Source organism: Triticum urartu, chromosome 3A (assembly GCF_056163025.1).
Source record: "Triticum urartu cultivar PI428250 chromosome 3A, HENAU_Tu73, whole genome shotgun sequence".
In the NCBI taxonomy this organism is placed as follows: Eukaryota; Viridiplantae; Streptophyta; class Magnoliopsida; order Poales; family Poaceae; genus Triticum; species Triticum urartu.
In genome coordinates, this window is record NC_141875.1 from 64,575,307 (window position 1) to 64,591,719 (window position 16,413).

General features: G+C 51.0%; 1 long non-coding RNA gene across 1 annotated transcript; it reads right to left on the reverse strand.

The window, feature by feature from the left end:
- Positions 1 to 14,083: 14,083 nt before the first annotated feature.
- On the reverse strand, positions 14,084 to 15,654 carry LOC147978587 (uncharacterized). The gene is made up of 2 exons (XR_015599602.1): positions 14,997 to 15,654; positions 14,084 to 14,831 (listed from the first exon to the last, which is right to left on the reverse strand). It is a non-coding gene; the product is annotated as an uncharacterized LOC147978587 (long non-coding RNA).
- Between the last annotated feature and the right edge of the window lie 759 nt (positions 15,655 to 16,413).

Here is a 16,413-nt window from a genome sequence, read left to right on the forward strand (position 1 = left end):
GGTGGCTTTCAAATTTGAAATGGTCCTAGCCCAAATTTTCAGGCCCTTCCTTAGCCTCTTGAATTTAGCAGCAATACATTTGGCACTATCCACTTCCTGAACATCTTGCTCCCAAATTTGCTTCACAACCTCCTTAAATTGTGGATGTTTAGTCCAGTAGTTTTCAAACCTGAATATGTGTGATTTAGGGATTGAAGTATCAATCTTGATAAGAACAGGAGTATGATCAGAAGTTGTTTTAGCAAGGGGAATGGCCAGAGTCGATGGGAAAGAGAGAGACCAAGATTCAGATGTAAAGCACCAATCTAGTTTCTCTAGCAATGGTGCATCCTGCATATTACTCCAAGTGAAGTTTCTATCCTTGAGAGGGATCTCAACCAGTGCTTGCCTGCTTATTGCCTCATTGAACAACAGCATGTCATTAATATTTCCTCCTTCCCTATTTCTATTTTGAGGGTACCTGATATAATTAAAGTCCCCAAGGATCATCCAATTCATCTCATCATCAATTTGGAAATTCGGAAGCCAGTCAAGAAAGGAAGTCCTCTCATCGGGATTACAAGGCCCATAGACATTGGTCAAGATCCAAACAGAACCATCAAGTTTACAGGTGAAATGGATTGATAAAGAGAAAGCATTTTGGTGGAAGATGTGACCAGAGAAGAGGTTGTCATTCCAAACAGTGAGGATTCCTCCAGAAGCACCAGTGAATGGAAGAAATTCAAACTTTGATAGACTTTTAGGACAAAAATTTCTGATATATGATTGATCAAACAACTTTCTTTTTGTTTCCTGAATACATAGCACTGAGCAACCTGACTCCTCAATCTTATTGGAAATTGCATCCCATTTTTTGGATCATTGATGCCCCTAATATTCCAATTTAAAACATTCCAATTTCTAGCCATGAAGAAAAAATAGCTGAACTAGAACTGGGATGAAATTAAATCTGGTAACTGAACCCTTGGGAAGAAGGTAACACACTGGTCGTACTGGCAACCATATGGCATGTTGCAACTTGGAACAGAACAACCATTGCAGATAAACAGGGGGCAAGGAGGAATTAAACTTAAGCATAAAACATTCAAGCAAATCTGTTTCAGTCAGATAACCATGCATCTCAGAAGGACTTCTTGCAGACCTAATACTAGTGCCCCAAAAGACCAAAATAAAGACAAATAACTGGTCTATAACATGTCCCATTGGACCAACGGGATTAAGACATGGTCTTGCTAGTGCCTTTTGACACTCTACTTCCCTCCGTTGGCTTGCTGCCACCCTTAGGAGCCATATTTCCTTCCTTAGACTTGCTGATAGTTTTTGCCTTCTTGGGGATGTTGGAGAGTTTCTCCTCTGAGGTGTTCTGAGCATTCACCTTGCAAAAAGAGGTATTCAAGTTCTTAATCACTTTGGTAGGTAAGGAAGGAGGCAGGGAATGACAAGCTAAACAATCTTTTTCCATACAAACAGATTTCTTAAATCCTTTTTGTAATTGCTGCAGTCTGCAGCTCCTTCTTACCTCAGTTTCCACCAGTGGCCCCTTTTCTTTCCTTTTCCTGTTCTGATGCAGAGCAGAAGTTGAGGAAGCAGATAGTTCCTGAAAACCCCCCTTAGAGGAAGGAGTGTATTCCTGATCCTGAGGATGATTCATTAAATAGGACATGTTGTTAGAATTTGGACATGAATCTGGGATGGCAAAAGGCAGGCAGTTCTTAGTCTCCTTATCCTTTGTAATGATCTCCCAAACTTGGGACTTAATAAATTTCTGTGCCCACACAAATTTATCGTGAGTAAGAAAAGTGACAGATAGAAAGTTAACCCACTCCATAGGTACCTGAATGATGAGCTTGCTATGTTCTTTAGGAGCAAAGTGAGATTCCCATGTGATGGCTCCTTCCTTACCAAGCAGTTCATCCAGAGGAAGATCTGAGGAGTTGTGGGTAGAGGAGCTCTCAGCAGGATGCAAATTAGGAAGGTAAATGGGTTGAGAAAAACCAGGGGGTGCAGAGATGTCAGAAAGAGATTCACCTGGATTTTGTGCTTCTGGGATTGGAAGATCTTTGGAGACTTGAGTCTCAGGGTGAATGGGGTCATTGCTTTGATCTATAGCAATCTAAATGTCCTCATTAATATGCTCAACAGCAGGAACAATTCTGCTTACTTCTAAAGTAATCCCTCTGTCCTCAACAATGCTCATATCAGTTTCCTTTCCATGGGGAACAACTCTGTCTTCTATGTTGTCAGACCTACCAATGGGTGATATCTGGCTAGATGTTGCAGGAGAAATGAGAATCACCTTGCTAACCAAAACCGCATTGGAAACCTCCAATTGCATTGGGTCTACAGCAGAAAAGATGGGTTCAGAATGGTGTTGTAGAATTGCAGCCAGGCTGGGATCTTCATAAAGGGGCCCATTAACATGATGCTCTTGGGCCCTTAGAGGAAGTGGATCACTGTGCTCTTGAGGCCCAACCAGAACATTCAAATCAGGGAAGGCTGGTGCCAAAGGCCCATTAGCAGAAGCAGCAGTCTCAGCACTATCATTTGGGGGTTCCTGTGATAAGGTGATATTACTATTACCATTCCCACCCTGTAGATCCTGAACCTCTCCCAAAGGCTCAATGATCTCATTGAGATTCAAAAATTCTCCAGCATGTAACTCCTGGTCCACAAGCTCATTCTCTGCAGGCAGGGCCCAATGTCCCCATCCAGGTAAATCATGATCCACTTCTTCCTCTTCCTCCACCACAGCATCATTGTTGGGAGCAAGCTACAGATTGAGATCATGCTGAGGCTGCTGATTATTATCTTCTTGTTCATGATGCTGAAAAGGCCCCAAAAAATGATTATGCTGGTTCTGATGAAAATTAGCTTGCATGGGTACTGGGTGCGGGTTACCAAAAGGAGGGTGAGGGAGTCCTGGATTAGGGGGTGTCCGGATAGCCGGACTATACCTTTGGTCGGACTCCTAGACTATGAAGATACAAGATTGAAGACTTCGTCCCGTGTCCGGAAGGGACTTTCCTTGGCGTGGAAGGCAAGCTTGGCGATACGGATATGTAGATCTCCTACCATTGTAACCGACTCTGTGTAACCCTAGCCCTCTCCGGTGTCTATATAAACCGGAGGGTTTTAGTCCGTAGGACGAACAACAATCATACCATAGGCTAGCTTCTAGGGTTTAGCCTCCTTGATCTCGTGGTAGATCTACTCTTGTACTACCCATATCATCAATATTAATCAAGCAGGAGTAGGGTTTTACCTCCATCGAGAGGGCTCGAACCTGGGTAAAAACATCGTGTCCCTTGTCTCCTGTCACCATCCGCCTAGACGCACAGTTCGGGACCCCCTACCCGAGATCCGCCGGTTTTGACACCGACATTGGTGCTTTTATTGAGAGTTCCTCTGTGTCGTCATTTTTAGACCCGATGGCTTCTCCGATCATCAACGACGATGCGATCCAGGGTGAGACTTTTCTCCCCGGACAAATCTTCGTATTTGGCGGCTTTGCACTGTGGGCCTATTCGCTTGGCCATCTGGAGCAGATCAAAAGCTACGCCCCTGGCCATCAGGTCAGATTCGAAAGTTTGAGCTACACGGCCGACCTCTGCGGAGACTTGATCTTCGACGGATTCGAGCCGCAGCCGAGCGCGCCGCACTGTCACGATGGGCATGGTCTAACTCTGCCGAACAGTGCCCTGGAGGCCGCACCCGCATCAGCTCCGACCCTTAATTCGGAGCCAACTACGCCAATCGAGGATGGGTGGTTGGACACCGCCTCGGGGGCTGCAATCTCTACGGCGATTGAGCCGAACACCGGCCCTATTCTCTGTGAAGCCCATGACTCCAAGGAGCCGGACTCCTCTCCAGACTCCGAGCCCTCCGCGCCCCTACCGATCGAACCCGATTGGGCGCCGATCATGGAGTTCACCGCCGCGGACATCTTTTAGCACTCGCCCTTCGGCGATATTCTGAATTCACTAAAGTCTCTCTCTTTATCAGGAGAGCCCTGGCCAGACTATGGTCAGCAAGGTTGGGATGCAGATGATGAAGAAATTCAAAGCCCACCCACCATCCACTTCGTAGCCACTGTCGATGATTTAACCGACATGCTCGACTTCGACTCCGAAGACATCGACGGTATGGACGCCGATGTAGGAGACGATCAAGAACCAGCGCCTATAGGGCACTGGAAAGCCACCTCGTCGTATGATATATACATGGTGGACACCCCAAAAGAAGGCAATGGCGATGGAACAGCGGAGGATGACCCCTCCAAGAAGCAGCCTAAGTGCCGGCGTCAGCGGCGCCACTCTAAATCCCGCCAAAGCAAAAACGGTGATTCCGGCACGGGAGATAATAACACCCCGGACAGTGCCGAAGACAACCACCTCCAACAAGATTCAACACAGGAGGATGGAGAAGCCAGCCCTCATGAGAGAGCGGCAGACAGAGAGGTCGAGGACGATAATTATATGCCTCCCTCCGAAGACGAGGCAAGCCTCGACGACGACGAATTTGTCGTGCTGGAGGATCCCATCGAATAAGAGTGTTTCAAACGCAGGCTTATGGCCATGGCGAGCAGCCTCAAGAAAAAACAGCAACAGCTTAGAGCTGATCAAGATTTGCTAGCCGACAGATGGACTGAAGTCCTTGCGGCCGAAGAGTATGAACTCGAACGCCCCTCCAAGAGCTACCCAAAGCGCAGGTTGCTACCCCGATTAGAGGAGGAAGCACCTAAACCTACATCACCAGTGCATGATACGGCCGACCGGCCACCCCGTGGCTGCGACAGAGAGGCCTCTTGGCCCTCCACTCAAGCCGCACCCCGGCGCCGCTCAAAAAATACCAAGGCACGGGAAAATGCGCCAGACCTGTGAGATATATTGGAGGACAAGGCAAGGCAAACAAGATCGATCTACGGATCGCATGGGCACCCCACGGCACGAGACGGTAATCGTCACTCCGGATACAGTAAATCTGGCCGGGCCGAACACAGTAGACAAAGCTCGTTTGAGCTGCGTCGTGATATAGCCCAATACAGAGGCGCCGCACACCCACTATGCTTCACATATGAAGTAATGGATCATCAAATCCCCGAGGGTTTCAAACCCGTGAACACCGAATCATACGATGGCACAACAGATCCTGCGGTATGGATCGAGGACTATCTCCTTCATATCCACATGGCCCGCGGTGATGACCTACACGCCATCAAATACCTCCCACTCAAGCTTAAAGGACCAGCTCGGCATTGGCTTAACAGCTTGCCAGCAGAATCAATTGGTTGTTGGGAGGACCTAGAAACCGCATTCCTCGACAATTTCCAGGGCACTTATGTGCGACCACCAGACGCCGATGACCTTAGCCACATAATTCAGCAGCCAGAGGAATCGGCCAGACAATTCTGGACATGATTCCTAACCAAGAAAAATCAAATCATCGACTGTCCGGACGCAGAGGCCCTAGCAGCCTTCAAGCATAACATCCGCGACGAGTGCCTTGCACGGCACCTAGGACAGGAAAAGCCGAAATCTATGGCAGCCCTCACGACACTTATGACCCGCTTTTGTGCGGGAGAAGACAGCTGGCTAGCTCGCAGCAATAACATGACCAAGAGCCCTGGTAATTCGGATACCAAGGACAGCAGTGGCAGGTCGCATCGCAACAAGCAAAAGCGCCGCATTAACGGCGACAATACTACGGCAGTTAATGCCGGATTCAGAGGCTCTAAACCCGGTCAGCGAAAAAAGCCATTCAAAAGAAGTACTCCGGGCCCGTCCAGTTTGGACCGAATACTCGACCGCTCATGCCAGATACATGGCACCCCCGAAAAACCAGCCAATCGCACCAACAGGGATTGTTGGGTGTTCAAACAGGCAGGCAAGTTAAATGCCGAAAGCAGAGACAAGGGGCTGCATAGCGATGACGAGGAGGAGCCCCGGCCGTTGAACAACAGTGGACAGAAAGGTTTTCCCCCACAAGTGCGGACAGTGAACATGATATACGCAACCCACGTCCCCAAGAGGGAGCGAAAGCGTGCGCTAAGGGACGTATAAGCGATGGAGCCAGTCGCCCCAAAGTTCAACCCATGGTCTTCCTACCCGATCACTTTTGATCGAAGGGACCACCCCACCAGCATCCGTCATGGCGGATTCGCTGCATTTGTTCTAGACCCAATTATTGACGGATTTCACCTCACTAGAGTCCTTATGGACGGCGGCAGCAGCCTGAACCTGCTTTACCAGGATACAGTGCGGAAAATGGGCATCGATCCCTCGAGGATTAAACCCACTAAAACAACCTTTAAAGGCGTCATACCAGGTGTAGAGGCCAACTGTACAGGCTCAGTCACACTTGAAGTGGTCTTCAGATCTCCGGATAATTTCCAAAACGAGGAGTTAATCTTCGACATAGTCCCGTTCCGCAGTGGCTATCACGCACTGCTCGGGCGAACCGCATTTGCCAAGTTCAATGCGGTGCCGCACTAAGCATACCTCAAGCTCAAGATGCCAGGCCCTCGAGGAGTCATCACGGTCAATGGAAACACCGAATGCTCTCTCCGAACGGAGGAGCATACGGCGGCTATCGCAGCGGAAGTACAAAGCAGCCTCTCAAGGCAATTCTCCAGTCCGGCCATTAAACGTCTGGACACCATCAAGCGCGCCCGGAGTAACCTACAACAAGGCCGCCTGGCACGTTCCGAGCAAGCGTAGCAATGCGGCCCCAACCCCGGCCCTAGCAAACTTGCGAAACCAGTGTTGCGCGTACATAACTACGCTCTGGAAATACCATGGGCACAGGGGGAGGGGCACCATCACGGCATGCCCGAAACGCGGCTTAAACCGCACTAGGGGCTGCTGATTTCTTAATTTTCTCTTATTTTCAGGACTGCATTCTTCGGAAGGCTTGTCCGGCAGTACAATTGCCGCACAAACGATACAACCAGGGAAGCAGAAAGCTACGCCGCACTATGGAACTCTAAGGTGGTCTCTATAACAAGCAGTATACCTGTTTCACATACCATTCCGCAGCTCGCCCCTGGAAAGGACATGTTAAATAGTCCCATCTTTTGCTTATTGCACTATTTGTATCGTTCTGCTTTGATCGCAGCTTTTTTAAATAAACAATGCATAACTTCCGTCTATTATTGCATTACTCTTTTTTACGAATATATGTTCATTAATGGCATATTGCACCCGTACACTTTGGTACGGCCAATACGCCAGGGGCTTAAGTACCCCACAATACGGTGTAAGAAGTCCGAACACTTCCACAAGTGCGGCACCCCAAACTTATAGCATTATATGCATCGGCTCCGAATCATGTCTTGGGTCAATAGTTGGATTTGCCCGGCTCCTATGTTTTGGTACCTTACATTCCGTTATATCGGCTAAGGTAGCACTAGGAGAACTACTGCGATTGTGCCCCAGTTGAGCTGGGCTAAGCACCTCAGTAGAGAAAGCTAAAACTGACCGTCATGATGAGGCGAGAGCTGGTCGCTGTTTGAGAGGTTTTCGAGTCCCTAAAGACTTATGCCGCTTAGAGCGAGGAGTCGGCTTTGTCCGGCCTAGGCATGGATAGCGCCCCGAACTCAGTCTTCCGAACACTAGGGGCTTCGCCGAAATTTAAAATTATAGAATTCTATGGCTAAGTGAGAGTGTTCAAGCACTATAGTCCGATTGCCTTGTTCGTTGTGTTGAGCGCCTCCCTCGAAGGACCCAAGAATGGGAAAAAGAGCGCTCATGTTTATCCCGAACACCCCAGCACTCGTGGCATGGGGGCAGAAGCCGACGACTCGCCATATCTCAAATTTGATAAACGGCCGCACAGAAGGTAATATTTTAAATTCAAAAGCGTTGCTTAGCGCACATGAACAAGTTTTCAACGTACAGGATCACAAATGCGAGTTTACTCAAAAATTACATCTTTGGAGCATTCATTCGCTATAAGGCGGGCACCCTTCAGGACACCCTCATAATACGCTTCTGGGAGGCGATGCTCCTTCCCCGGCGGCGGCCCGTCCTTCACCAGCTTCTCCGCATCCATCTTGCCCCAGTGCACTTTAGCACGGGCAAGCGCCCTACGGGCACCTTCGATGCAGACGGAGTGCTTGATTACTTCAAGCCATGGACAGGCATCCACCAGCCGCCTCACCAACCCGAAGTAGCTCCCAGGCAGAGCCTCTCCAGGCCAAAGCCGAACTATGAGGCCCTTTATGGCCTGTTCGGCCACCTTGTGGAGCTCGACCATTTGCTTCAGCTGGTCGCTCAAAGGCACCAGGTGTCCGGCCTCAGCATACTGAGACCAGAACACCTTCTCCGTCAAGCTCCCCTCCTCGGCTCGATAGTAGGCGGCGGCATCAGACGCACTGCGGGGAAAATCTGCGAATGCTCCTGGAGAGCTCCGGACTCGGGTAAGTAACAAGTATTCACTTTCACGTGCTTGCTTTGCATAATGAATGCCTTACCCGCCGCTATCTTCTTCATCGCTTCAATTTCTTGGAGGGCTTTCTGGGCTTCGGCCTTGGCAGACTTCGCGCTTTCGAGGGCTGCCGCAAGCTCGGATGCTTGCATCTTTGAGTCAAGCTCCAAACTCTCGTTTTTTTTTCACGAGAGCCTCGAGCTCTTTCTGCACCTCCTCCACCCGTGCCTCCTGCTTCCCTCTCTCTGTGCGCTCCGCGGCCGCTCTGTTTTCGGCCTCGGACAGCACTTTCTTAAGGGTTGCCACCTCGGTCGTGGCCCCTATAATAGCATGTTGATCCTGTCATTTTTTGCAACCACATCTTCTCTATATACTTGCGCAAGGTATTACTTACCTTCCTTCTCCTCGAGTTGCCTCTTGGCATGGCCGAGCTCGTTCTCGGACCGCGCGAGGTTTTGCTTCAGCGTATCCACCTCCGCAGTCAGTGCGGCGGAGGCCAGCAGCGAAGCCTGCATACGCATGTTGACTTGATTATGTTAGACTCCTGCGAATGTTATTAGATCCTCTATTCGGCTTTTCTTTCCGAACGCCGAACAGAGCATCAGGGGCTACTGTCTATGCGGTAATATTTTTACATATTCTTTACTTACCTCAAAGCCTGTTAGAAGGCTGGCACAGGCTTCAATCAGTCCGCTCTTGGCGGACTGAACTTTCTGGATCACCGCACTCATAATAGTACGGTGCTCCTCGTCGATGGAGGTGCCGTTAAGCACCTCCAGCAAATTGTCTGGTGCCTCCGGTTGGACGGAGGTCACCGGCTCGGTAGGCTTGCTCCTCTTGGAAAGAGGCTGCCTACCGGAGTCCAGAACTGTTGAAGGTTCCGGCGCGGTGTCCGGCTCAAGGCCGGACTTGGAGCCCTTGGGGGTTCTATCCCCTTTACGCCTGAAGTCCGGGAGGACGCCTTGCGGCGCCTCCAGGACCACCTCCTCCTGGCTTGGAACCTATTGGGACGCCACCTCGGCGTCGTCCGTAGGATGGGGGGAGGTAGCCGTCGAAAGCGAATTCACATCCGACGAATCTAGGGAGCCGCTCGACGACTCGTCCAGCCCAGCCTTGGGCGGACTGCATAGTCATATTCGGCGTAAGGAGGAGCTGTGCAAGAAAGGAACACTATGAATTGCTCTGGTGTCCGAATACTTATGATTTCGCCAGGGGCTTGGCCCTGAGTGGCCACTCCTCTTCTCCGTCGTCGGCATTGGTGGAGTAGTCCGGAGGAAGGGTTTTCCCCTTCTTGGACCCTTCGGCCTCCCGAGTTGGGGCGGCCTTCCTTTTCTTCCCTTCCCCCGCTAGAGGAGGAGAGGTCTCTTCTTCCTCCTCCTCGTCTTCACGGGAGGAGTGCGTCTTGGAGTCGTTGGATGATGAAACCAACACCTCCAGGCGCCAGGCACTCTTTTGAGTCCCCGTGGCCTTCTTCTTGGCCTTCTTCTCCGGCACCACATAGGGTGCCGGAACCAGCAGCTTCGCCAAGCGAGCGTCCGCTGGGCCTTCGGGCAAAGGAGCCGGACAGTTGATCTGTCCGGACATCTCCTGCCAATCCTGTCAAAGGTAAGGGAGCTTAGATCCCGCATAGAGTCAAACTATGAAAATCTAATACCCTGTAAAAGGTAAAAACAGCTTACCGCGCTAGCGTGACGCTGCGTGCTGAATCCGCGATCCTCGGTAGCGGATGCGGGGGCCTCGGCGCCCTTGAAAAGCACCTTCCAGGCATCTTCGTACGTCGTGTCAAAGAGCCTGCTCAGAGTTCGGTGCTGCGCCGGGTCGAACTCCCACAGGTTGAAAGCCCGTTGTTGGCACGGGAGGATCTGGCGGATGAGCATAACCTGGACTACGTTGACAAGTTTGAGCTTCTTGTCCACCAGGGTTTGGACGCATGTTTGGAGTCCGGTCAGCTCTCCTTTTTTACCCCACGACGGGCCCGTCTCTTTTCAGGAGGTGAGCCGCGTAGGGGGTCCGGATCAGAACTCGGGGGCTGCGACCCATTCAGGGTCGCGCGGCTCGGTGATGTAAAACCACCCCGATTGCCACCCCTTTAGGGTCTCCACGAAGGAGCCCTCGAGCCATAGGACATTGGGCATCTTGCCCACCATGGCGCCTCCGCACTCCGCCTGGGTGCCACGCACCACCTTCGGCTTGACATTGAAAGTCCTGAGCCATAGGCTGAAATGGGGGCGGATGCAGAAGAAAGCCTCGCACACGACGATAAACGCCGAGATGTTGAGGATAAAGTTCGGGGCCAAATCGTGGAAATCCAGGCCATAGTAGAACATGAGCCCCCGGACAAATGGGTGGAGAGGGAAACCCAGTCCGCGGAGGAAATGGGGGAGGAACACCACCCTCTCATGGGGCCCGGGGGTGGGGATGAGCTGCCCCTCTTCGGGAAGCCGGTGCGCAATGTCATTAGACAAGTATCCGGCCTTCCTCAGTTTTTTGATGTGTCCCTCCGTGACGGAGGAGACCACCACTTGCCTCCCGCTCCGGACATGGCTGGAGAAGGTTGAGGTGGGGTGTGCGGACTTGGTCCCTGGAGCTCGAGTGCGCGGAAATGGATAGGCAAAGGAGGAAGAAGGCGTGGATGAAAAGGTGGATCCTTATCCCCTTATATGGGCGGACGCGACTATGCGTCCCCACCAGCCTGGTAAAACTCGCTTATCTCCCCAGCGTCGTAATCAATGGCGCGGTTGGGTTACCCACGCCGTATTGATGAGAATCCCGGAATAAGGGGACACGATCTCTGCTTTGACAAGACGTGCCAAGGAAACCACCTCGCTAAACGCACTGAGGTGGGACAGTAAAACGATTCGAATAAAGACTTGGCCGTGGGGTGATGTCACGCTACGGAATACGTCAGCAGATTAGATTTGTGTAAATATTATTCTCTCTATGGCAATATGTGGAAACTTATTTTGCAGAGCCGGACACTACCTTTGTGTTCAAAATCTTCTATGAAGTACTTGGAGGAAGAACCCGCCTTGCAATGCTGAAGACAATCTGCGCGCCGGACTCGTCGTCATTAAAGCCTGGTTCAGGGGCTACTAAGGGAGTCCTGGATTAGGGGGTGTCCGGATAGCCGGACTATACCTTCGGTCGGACTCCTGGACTATGAAGATACAAGATTGAAGACTTCGTCCCGTGTCCGGAAGGGACTTTCCTTGGCGTGGAAGGCAAGCTTGACGATACGGATATGTAGATCTCCTACCATTGTAACCGACTCTGTGTAACCCTAGCCCTCTCCGGTGTCTATGTAAACCGGAGGGTTTTAGTCCTTAGGACGAACAACAATCATACCATAGGCTAGCTTCTAGGGTTTAGCCTCCTTAATCTCGTGGTAGATCTACTCTTGTACTACCCATATCATCAATATTAATCAAGCAGGAGTAGGGTTTTACCTCCATCGAGAGGGCCCGAACCTGGGTAAAAACATCGTGTCCCTTGTCTCCTGTTACCATCCGCCTGGACGCACAGTTCGGGACCCCCTACCCAAGATCCGCCGGTTTTGACACCGACATAGGGATTGGGTTCTCATCAGGAGCAACAATGCCCAACATGGTATCTTGTAAGATCACTACTGGAACAAAGAGAGTAGCAGTGTCATCTCCCTCCCCAATCACAATGCTGGCAGGGATGTCTCAGAGCTCTTCTACTTTAACTTTCACCATTTGATTTGCACGGGTACTCTTATTCCTGTCCCACATCACAAATTTGCCAAACTTATTGACAGCATTACTAATCTCATGAATACTCTTCCTATCCAAGGGGAATCCACAAAGTAAGATCCACACTTCTCTGGTAAGCTCTATCCTCCTCCAATTCATGCCTTGGTTGTGTTTCTCAAAAATCAGATGAACATCCGTGTACTGATGTGGGCTGTTTCGTACCAAATCATCTCTATCGAAAACACTGTTGAGCCTAATATAGGCTTGACCGAAAGGACAAGGAGAGATCTCTGAGAAATCAATGTGCTTGACGTCAGTGAGGAATTCAGATAATACCTCATGGATGGTGTTGAACTGAACTTGAAGGTTGGGCATAGGAACAATCGTCGCGATAGCCCATTCCTCATGCAGAGCTGGGACTGGATCCGCCAATACGCGAACCCTGGCCGGTCGGCCCGCCACATCAATACATTGGTGGCCTTGAGGGATGAAGGGCGTAGGATCAAATGGGAAAGTCACCATTGTCGAATCACCCGAGCTCAAAGTGTTGTAGAGGGAGAGGTTGGTGGATGGGGAGGGTGCATTGGATTGGGATGCTGCTGCGAGAAGTCTCTGTGTGATGGAAGGGGAGGAGCCGGAGTAATGGCGGATACCAACTGAAGGAGGCAAAATCGAGGCGCCACCGCAATTTCCCTGAAAAGGTTGATGCATGACCGGCTGATTAGTCGTAATCACGGGAACAGTGGGATTCTGTCTATGGGTGGGTGGGCTGTTGGCTTGGGCCTGGGTGGGTGGGCAGTTGGCTTGGGCCTGAATGCCAAAAGCCGTGGCGGAAGGCCCAACGGAGTAGCAGTCGCGTGCGATGTGCCCCCATTTCTTACATGCACGACACTTGATACGATTCTTGCAGCTGGGCCGAAGATGACCCGATAATAAGCACCGGACGCAGAGAAGCCCAGAAACCCCATTTTGAATAGGCGGAGATCCCGCTCGGACCCCAGTGCCAGCCGCATTAACTGCGCGGCAATTACGGTCCGCAGATTGAGTCTGATCATGATGAACATGATTTGTCCTAGAATTACCACCAGTACGATCATGGATCGGATATGTGGAAGGAGATCTAAGAGCTTGAAGGTAAGATTTCCTAGGATGATCACGAAAAACATGAGTCCATTCATCTTCCTTTTCTTGAAGATATTGATCAAGCTCCCAAGATGAGTTTGGCCCTTCCGAACCCCAAAGAAGGAAATTGATGTTGAGTTCAGGGAGTGCAATATTACCTCCTTTGATGATCGAGAAGCCCACCTCTTTGGAGGAGACGGAGAAACGAAAGGACCAATTTTGGAGAAGTTGGACCTTGAACAAAGATGCTCGACCTCCAAAGCATGCTAAGAGAATGGTGGCAACCGAGTCCACCGTGAGACGGATCTTGGAGCGGGTAAATTCTGCCATCAGAATGAATTCCTGGAGATCTTTACCTTCTTCGTAGTTGATGGGTACACCCCACTTTCTCCATACCTCTTGAGCAAAATCTTGACCTTTGTCAAAGTTCAGATCGGATAACGCCATCAGGATTGATTAGGTGGTGTCCGCCGTGCCCGGAATGGCACACGGCGCCGGTTAGGTGAGATCGGCCACGGCCGGAGGACGGCCGGGAGGCCGTTGGGCGAGGGGGCTAGGCGAGGGGGTGTTCCCTAGGAATTTTTTTACCGGAGCTTGTTTGGTGGCCAGCGTCGTCTAAATATTTATCTTTCTAGATATTTTAACAAATTATTACGTACAGAGTAAAATGAGTGAATCTACACTCTAAAATGTGTGGAACCTTTCCAGAACCGGGAAAACTGGTGAAACGTTTCATGAACCGATGCTCGGAGCTTTCCCAAAACCGCATCACTAGGCCGGCCAACTAAGACTACACAACCGCGAGCGTAAAAGGCGAGACAGAGTTAGATCTCGCAACAAGCGATATATTGCTCCTGCATCAATGTCTTGGCCAACAACCACACTGCTCAACCATGGCAAACACTGGGTAAAAGACCAGCCAACGCACACAGGCCCAACACAAGAGAAGAGTGAAACACAGTGGTAATAGTTGGGCACTGCTATGCCACGCATTATCACATTCATTAATTTAAGGGCAATGATCTGCGCCGGTCGACCGGCCAAAGCGTTGCGCCGGTCGTACGACGACCGCTGGATTACTCCATCTGTGACCGTTAGATTAGAAACCCCCATGTTATCTTTTCCCTTCCCCACCGCTTCATCTCACACCGGATGCAGAGAGATCGACATAGCGTTGACCAAGTTGTCTTGTCGGCGGCGACATGTCGTCTTGCCATGGCCATCGATGCCTCATCGGCACCTTCGCGGCCGTCGCCGTCGCCGACCACGCTCACTGTGTCGCCATCCGTTGTGATCTACGCATCCAACCATGTCGTTCGTAGCCTTTGCTGTCGGCGACTGCAACGTATTGTACACTCGCCGTCGCAACCCTCTGCTCCATCTCCGGTGCAGCTTGGCCCTCCCAGCAAAAAGATGAGCAGCCACCACCGTCCTAGCAAACAGCTCTGCCGGTCGCAGAAAAATCACCGCTCGTCCCAAGGAAAAACAAACTCGCCGGTCGTAGCTATTTGTTCGTCGCCGGTGTTGCGTAGTAGAAAATGGCAGCGCCGTTTGTAGCAAAAATGCAACCAGCTGTAGCAAAAAAAAGGGCAGCGTTGGTGCGTGGTAGCAAAACAAATTGCAGGTTGTAGCAAAACGCTGGCGTGGTTGTAGCAAAAAATCAACGCCGGCGATGCGTCGTAGCAAAAAGTCGGCGTGGTTGTAGCAAAACGAGATGCAGATTGTAGCATCACGTACGGTGCTTGTAGCAGGGAAGTGCTGGTCGGAGTAGCGCTGCCGTCCTCGAACTGCGAATCATGATCACTGTGGTCACCATGGTCGCCCTCGAAGTGGAGAAAATTCATTCCAGTAAAACGCCACGGCTGGTTGCAGTAAAACGACGCCCTCGCGACAGCGATTCCAGCAAATTTGATTGCCGGTTCCAGCAAATCTTGACACTGGTTCCAGCAAATATGAACGCCAGTTCCAGCTTTATCACGGCATACCCGTTGCAGCTTCTGTGGCCCCGATCGCAGCTTTTCTGCCGCCCGGTTCCAGCTTTTCCATGGCCCGTTGTAGCATGGTTTGCCGCAGCCGTTGTAGCACGCATGGCTGGTAGTCCTGCTAGTCGCTGCTTTGCTTCCAGCAAAACGGCGGCGACGGCGCGCATCACAGCTTGCACCTTCCCCCGTTGCAGCAGCTCCATGGCAATGGCTTCCCGTGCAGTAGCAGCAGCAGCTCTACGATGATGCGGATTCGAGGGGAGGAGGGCGCCCCGTGCAGCAGCAATAGCAGCTCCACCACGACGATGTGGCTTCGTGGGGAGGGAGGCGCCCCGTGCTGCAGCAGCAGCAGCAAATGGCGTAGGAGAAAAATAGATAGGCAGGAGCAGCGGCGTGGGCAGGACAGGAAGAAAAGGGACAAGGAAGCAGGGCGGTGTGCGGCCAGCAGTCGCGCTGAAGAGGATAAGGGAGCAGGGCGGTGTGCGGGGCCCTTGTGGGGATGACGTGTCCCTTCCTGCGTTAGCGCTACGCGCGGTGTGAGCGAGTCGACCGACCGAAGTTTGGACCGGTGCGCCAGGTACACGCATTTACCTTAATTTAATGCACCGCGCGATGACCTGATTCAGTATGTGCTAGCGGCCGCCGAACCAATTGCAAGGAATTGTCTTTTGGTGATGTCCGAGTCATTATCACATGCTCAACTTACTACCTTGGTTATTTCACTATGGGCTATCTAGCATGCAATATGCAAACTCATTTACGAGGGAGAGCAAAAAAGTTTACTGGGAATACATATGTTCATTAAAAGGTTCACGAAGGAGTTGAATTTGATCAAGAAGCTGCTCGCACAGCCTAGTCTGGTGAGTATAAGCAGTGCTCCAAGATGGATCCCTCCTGAGGAAGGCACAAGCAAAAATAACGTGTGATGGGGCTGTAGCCAGAGATGCCTCTTGCGGTTCTTTCAGTGCAGTTGCACGCAACTGATCACGAGTCTACTTGGGTTCTTTGGCAGTAATGATTGAAGGAGTGAATGATCCTGAAATTTTAGAGACAATGGCATATCATGAAGGGTTGGCCTTGGCAACAACGGACTAAAAGGAGTGGTGAGTGACCTGATGAAGGGATCTTCAGGATCGAACGCGACAACTCCATGAGATCAACCAACGAGCTTT